Raw genomic sequence first — 7,806 nt, forward strand, 5'->3', positions numbered from 1 at the left:
GAGTTGGCACCAGGGTCCTTAGAGATAGGAGCTAGATAGATTAGTCCAAAGGGCAGAAATGGATTATAAACAGAAGTGCTAGAACTCATTTTTTTTTTAAAGAAAATTAGATCAAGGTAAAAACTGTGAATTTTCTTTTTTTTTTTTTTTTTCTTTTTCACATCCTACTTCTAAATAAACATTGTTTTCACTCAGGGAATGAGTAAATTAAGAACTCAAATATGGACAATAAAGAAGCAAGTAGGAGATTACCAAAAGGAAAACTCTGAGACCTTTAAAATTTGTTTTTGATCTTCATTGAGATTCCAGGAGATACTACATTGATGGGCTGTTCTTTGCAAAAGAAAATGTAATAACAAGTATAATAGCAGCAATTAAAAATTCTAAGAGATAATTGAGAATGGATATTGCTAGATACCAAAATCAGTAAGTTAGAAACTAAACCTTACAAAATGCACTGTAAAACCTGTCTGAGCTATCATGTTAGCAAAGATTTAGAAAACTAGGTATGCAAAAGAAATGGCATTTTCTGCCTTATAAGCTTATACCACCATTTAAAGTGCAAGTTAGCAATATCAATTCAAATTCAGAAGATTCTGGATTTGGACCCAGATCTTCCACATCTAGAACTCAATCCTGAGCAAAGAGACGGACTCCAGAATATTTGTTGTAGCATTCTCTTGTAAACTTGGAAAGAGCCCAAACGTCAATAAATAAAGAAATGAATAACTAATGTGTCTATAAATTTTATTTATTTTTAATTCTGCAACAGTTAAAAAGAATGAGATACTATCAGAATAATGTCAGAGGTTGTTTAGTGAATGAAATAATTTTGTGTAATAACAGATTTTCTAATATTAATATTTCTAAGAAGAAAGTACACTTCAAACAGTTGACAGAGTGAGAGTTTGACAAGTGTTATTTTCTGGCTTAGGTGCATCTACTGTGATTAGGATTGTGGGCAACTGTGCATATTTTCACGAAGACTTATTTAAGATAACAAACTGGGCCCTTTATGTTCATCAATAAAATAAATTTCAAATAAATAATAAATATTTATTAGCAATAAATATAATCCAACACAGGCAATTTTACAACTGTGTAGCTTGCTTAGAAAACAAACAGTAAAAATAATAGCTTATTGACAAATCTGGGACATTTGGAAAGAAGTAAGTTCATTGAAGATAAAGCAAATGTAAACATGAGGTTGATGAGGGGAGGTGATTAGGCAATCATTAATAAGTTTCAAGAGGATTTAATACTTACATGTATGAATACATGCATTTGCTTCAAAACTGGGAGAAATTTTAATTTGGAAAAAAAAACATAAAGGTACTTACCAGAAAGCCAAGAGAATGAAGAGCACCCCTGGATAGAGCAACTAAGGGTAAAAAAAGACAGAACTGGGCTGCAATGTGGCTCAGTGGTAGAGTGCCTGCCTTGCACATGATTTGATCCTCAGCACCACATAAAAATAAGTAAATAAAGACAGTATCCATCTACAACTAAAAAATATTTTTAAAAAAACAAACAAGGGACTGTTTTCATTTTAAGACTTTAGAACCCTTTGATTTTACTAACCCATGTTCATGTATTTCTTTAGTAAAAACAATTTTTTCCTAATAAAAATGCACTAATTCATGAAAGCTGGGCTTCTGTTATTTCTTGTACACCCCACTTAAAATTTCAAGGAAACTTTGACTGCAGTATATCTCCATGGTCAGCTTAAAAATGTAGAAAGGAAAACATAATGAGTTAGCCGTGGATCACACAGAAACCCAGAGAACAGTTTTAGGTGTCAGGATTTCTGCATGGTGCCTGCTTTGTTCATCTTTCATAGAGAATCAAGTCTCACTTTTTCCTGGTTGATTTATGGAGTAGCACTATACTAAAATATAAAAAATATGGCAAAAATGTAAATAATAAGACATATATTCTAACATTCAGATTAGAACATTTTGTTTGTATGAACTCGTAATTGTTAACACCCGCTTCCTTACAAGCACTGTTTCTCAAAATTTTCCCCACATCACCTGCATTAAGGACAGGACCCAAAATCTGCCTTTCAAACAAGTACCCCTGATTCAGAATCCTGCTCAAATTTATAAAGCACTGATTTAGAACTTTTGCACCCTGCCTAAGGGAAGAAAAAAAAATGATGTTTTCTATCCCTAGTTCTAAGAGAAGGAAAACAGGCAAAGTGTAATAAGTTAACATGTAGAGATGGGAGAAGATAAAAGTAAAATAATGATTAGATTTACATGTTGCTGATCTATTAAAAACTAAAGACTTCTTAAATATATAGTAAAAAAATGCATATGGAAGTATTTCGTATCAGCAAGTCAGAGACACAGTAAGCAACCTCAGTGATAGATGTCTCAACAAAATGTATTTGTTAATAGTTAATAAACAAAAAATTGCAAAGCACATGACCTAATTAGGTAAGATGACTTTGTGAGGGAAATGTTGGCCAACTGCTGAAAGGATTTAGAAAAATAATTACCTCTGAAAGATTGAACCCTGTGATTAAGGATGTTCTGGCTGTGGAGAAGAAGAAATGCATAATTAAATGAGTACCTGGAATAGAAGTAGAAATTCTAGTGAAAACATATTAGTACTCACAAAGGAGATAAAGGCTATAACCAATCTACATGAAGTTGGGCTATTTATGTGGAAAGGAAAATTACATTAGTGATCATTTTTAATGATATGTCCCAGCGTTTTCTGTCCCTCAGGAGACCTCATGTGTACCAAAATGTTCTCAGACAATACATTGACATTTCTCTTAAACCACGTTCTTTCTGGAACTAAAAAGAGAAAATCACATCAGTAGGTGATACTTGGAATAATTTTATAGTCAATAATCAAGGTACATAAAAACCAAATTATTGGAAGGTAAATTTGAGGTGCTTTCTAATTCTGTGCCCCATGAGTCACAGGACACACACTCAGGACAAGCCCTAACAGAATGGAATTTAGTCTATTAGACCTGACAGTGCTGTAACTCAGGAAAAACTGGAGGAAAACCAAATTGGGATTCTAAATGAAACTACCCCTTTTCAGCCACTGGTCATGGTCCTCTTCTAAGGGAAGAAGACTTGGTTTCATGGCAAGACAAAGGCTTAGAGCTGCCTAGCATTGCCCAAAGCTGCCAGCTGTCTTTACTCTTGACAGGTGAATTAGCAAAACCTGAACTACATACTATTTTTCCACCAACATTTTGTTATGAACTGTTTTAATTACACAGAAAAGTTGAAAGAATGGTACAGTAAGCACCCATCTACCCACTACCTAGATTCTATTTTTAATACTTGCTATCTCTGCTCCCACATATTTAGCCAGCTGCCCATCTTGCATTTTGCTGTATTTCAAAGTAATACTTCATGTTTCATTCTTCAGTTTGCACATCATTAACTACACCTCAGTATTTGTTTATTTGTTTGGTAAAATTTGTGTAGTGAAATACAGATCTTAAACGTAGCATTCTACTTGGGTTTTTTTGTGTGTGGGGGGGGGGGCGGGTAGGGGAGGATTGAACTCATTGGCACTCAACCACTGAGCCATATCCCCAACCCTATTTTATATTTTACTTTGAGACAGGGTCTCACTGAGTTGCTTAGTGCCTCGCTGTTGCTGATAGTGGCTTTGAACCTGGGATCCTCCTGCCTCAGCTTCCCAAACTGCTGGGATTACAAGTGTGTGCTGCCACACCTGGTGCGTTCTATATTTGACCACTGTAACCCAAACTTCTCTCTGTCACTCCAAAAAACTCCTTCATATCCTTTCCCAATCAATCGCCATCCCCGACACCAGAGTCAATCACTATTCTGGCTTTTGTGTCATTATAGATTAGTTTTGTGTATTCCTGAACTTCACATGAATAGAATCATACAGTATGTATTCTTTTGATCTAGCTCATGTCACTCACCATAATTTATTTGTTTTAGCCAGGTAGTATGTATCAGTAGTTAGTTCCTTTTTATTACTGAGTAGTATTAAAAGATAAACTAAGGCACATTAAATATCATAGAGTTTGAACAAACAGCAATTCATGAATCAGGCATCTCCAAACCAAAAGTGGTTCAGGACTCTGCCACCAGAGAAATGCAAGGCTTTCTATAGGATGAACTCAGAAGCAAGGCAAAGAAAATAATTGCTGGGTTGCAAGTATATCATCACCTTATTTAGTCTATCCCATTGGGAAATCCATGCTTATAGAACAATAATTCAGTTGGCAGCTTTTGGTTGGTTGAACTTAAGTTTCACTTTTTAAATTAAAAATAGAGACATTTATAATAAATAGCCCAAGTTAAGTTTACTTTATGTTTGCAAATCAAGCAATCAAGGTTGTCTCCATGGTTTAACTGGTTTTGTATCCTTAGGGAATTCAGAGACTTGGTCTCCATTTTACTGAGTTTTAATATGGTGCTCCATTGAATGAATGCACCAGTTTGTTTATCCATTCTCTTCTCGATGAACACAGGGATTCTTGTAAGAGGGGATTTGAGCGTGGCCTTGACAGGTCTAAAGAGGTGGTAATTGAAAATCAGGATGAAGGTAAACATATGCTCTAGGCAGAGGGAGAGCCATGGAGAAACCTCATCTCTAGATTCCAAGACAGCAAAGTCCCTTAACAAGGCAGGAGACAGGTGTCTTCAGGCCCTCTCCCACAAGTCTCAAGTCCCTGCTCTGTTCTTTCACTTTTTCAAAACCACATCTAGTTCAGGTGTGTATTTTCTCACTTGGGACTGTTGGAGGAACCTACATTGGTGATTTTTCAATGTCTGATCTCCCTCCCTATCAATCTATCATAAACATGGTCACAAATGCTATCTGAACTGCACCTTGATGATATCAATGTCTCACCCAAATGGTCCTCACCTCACTAAGGCCAAACTCCACCTTGACCTTAAGGACATTCTGCAGATGACATTGACCAACCTTTGTGCACTTACTGCTTACCATTTGCCCTCCCTACCTATTATATATATATTACCTCAGCTCTTCAAAATTCCCCAGATAGACCCAAACTTTGCCACTCCTGTGCCCTTCCTAATGCTATTCTTCCTGTCTATAATTCCTCCTTTATATCCTCCAGTCTAAATCCTACCAATTCCTCAAAATCTGACCCAAATTCCAAATTGTACCTCTTTCACCAAGTCTTCCTTCTTATCTCCCAGTACTGTTATGGCTTACAACTGTTATTCTCATTTCCTCTCCTTTAGTAATTAGGAACTTTGCACCTGAAGGTCCCAGAAAACCCAACTGATAGTAAAATAAATTGAGGTTTCTCTTACTCAGTGCTTCTTTTTTACTCTGTGCTTCTTTTCTTACTCTAGGTTTCCTTCAAGGGGGCTACTACTGCTCCAGAGATCAAATCTGTGTTCACAGGGAGAAGAAGAGAGAAAGGGAACAATGTCAGGCACGTTTCCCTTTTATTCAGAAATCAAAACTTGCCCCATATCTTACTTCTCCCAGCAGACTCTCCTCCTACATTTCAGTGGCCAGACTGGGGAGCATGGCCACTCCTAGCTGCAAAGCAAGCTAAGAACGTGGGACACAGGGTTGCAGTGACTGACTCAGAGTCAGTCTAAACTCTAGATGCACATTTGGGATTCTTTAATGTCAGGCCTTACCCGCTACCCAGAGTCTAAATTAGCCAGTCCTGATGCAGCATCTGGGAGTGATACAGCCTCCCCACACTACAAAATCAGTAATCTCTCTTAGCAAGGAGGATGGAATGAGAATACAGCTAACAGTATTTACTGTTTCCTACATAGCTGCCCTGCCAGACTGCCAGCTGTTTCAGGACAGAACCCATCATTATTCACCTTTGTCTCCCCTCAAGATATCCGCATCTCAAAAATGTTGTAAATTAGATTGATAAAGATATTAATATATTGATATATATTACAATATGACTTATAAAACATTTGTGTATTATCTTTAGAAACTCTTTATAATGTTACTTTAGGAGAATGAATTTCAAGGTTTGTTTTATACACACACACACACACACACACACATACACACACAATATATATATATATATATACACACATATACATATATATTATTTTTAGTTATAGATGGACAAGAATGCCTCTATTTTATTTATTTATTTTTTATGCGGTGCTGAGGATTGAATCCACTGCCTCACATGTGCTAGGCAAGCTCTCTACCACTGAGCTAAAGCCCCAGCCCAAACTTCAAGTTTTAAACAATCAATTTACAAATGAACTATTTTTTTTTGGGGGGGGGGACTTCAGTAGGAAACAATGCTCAGCTCTTTTTTATTAAATTATATATTATTGTAATTTGTTTTATATGACAGCAGAATATTACACATATAGAGCACAATTTTTCAAGTCATTGGTTGTGCACAAAGTATTTTCACACCATTCGTGTCTTCATACATGTTATTAGGGTAATGATGTCTAACTCATTCCACTGTCTTTCCTATCCACGTGCCCCCTCCCTTCCCCTCACTCCCCTTTGCCCTATCTAAAGTTCCTCCATTCCTCCCATGCTCCCCCTCTTCCATTGTCATTATGAGTCAGCATCCTCATATCAAAGAAAACATTCGGCCTTTGGTTCTGGGGGATTGGCTTACTTCACTTAGCATTACATTATCCAACAAATGCCATGATTTTATTCTCTTTTAATGCTGAGTAATATTCCATTGTGTATATATACCAAAGTTTCCCTATCCATTCATCTACTGAAGGGCATCTAGGTTGGTTCCACAGTTTAGCTATTGTGAATTGTGCTGCTATAAACATTGATGTAGCTGTGTCCCTGTAGTATGCTGTTTTTAAGTCCTTTGGGTATAGACTGAGGAGTAGGATAGCTGGTGAAATGGTGATTCCATTCCAAGTTTTCCATACTGCTTTCCAGATTGGCTGCACCAATTTGCAGTTCCACCAGCAGTGTATGAGTGTGTTCGTGTGTTGGTTATATTCTATGAGCAGGAGACCATACTAACTTATCCATTATTCACTGTGTACTGGGTGGCTATGTGCCCTTAGTGTAGGCCAAATACCTATAGGGTAAATACCTTCCCATACCTCTAGCCATCCTGTATCCTCCTAGGTTACCACTGAGCCCACTTTCTACACTGATAAAAAAAATTTTCAGACCTTCTGACACATGAATACTCATAACATACTAATCCGGTGCTTGAGAAAAAATTCCTGGTCAAAATCTAGAGCTGAAATGTCATATTTAATGTCTATCATATATTCAAGCTCCTGATAATAAATTCTATATGGCACCCACATTTGGAGTTGATTTGGCATTTCATTAATTAGTTACATTGCTATAAATTGCATTCCCAATCAATAGATTAAGCAAACTTGATGTACACCTTCTCTGCTGTATGTTAAAAGTGAAAAACTGTGCTATCCCCGCACTGTGTTGGTTAAGGACTCAGTAGCTGTCTTAGCAAATGGACCCCTAATCTCAATGACTTAACACAATAGCCATTTATTTGTTACTCACATGAACTTCAATACAGGTGTCTCTGATCAATAAGTATCTCTTCAGCTGGTGATTCAGGGATCCAGGCTCCCTCCAGCTGTGGCTTCTTTCTTCACCAATGGTTTCCAGGGTTGTTGCCAAATTGGAAGGAGAATGGAGGACCCCGTGTAGAAAGTGGGGCAGGGAGAACAGGCTGAGAAATGGCATGCGTGACCACTTTTGCTTACATTCCATTGGTCAAAACTTTGTCACATAACCTCACCAGTTGCAAGGAAACTGGGAAATAAAGCCTAGCTATTGGCCAGGAGAAAGAGGAAACAGGTTTGG

Source organism: Spermophilus citellus, assembly GCF_964194105.1.
Source record: "Spermophilus citellus genome assembly, chromosome: 1".
Taxonomy (NCBI): Eukaryota; Metazoa; Chordata; class Mammalia; order Rodentia; family Sciuridae; genus Spermophilus; species Spermophilus citellus.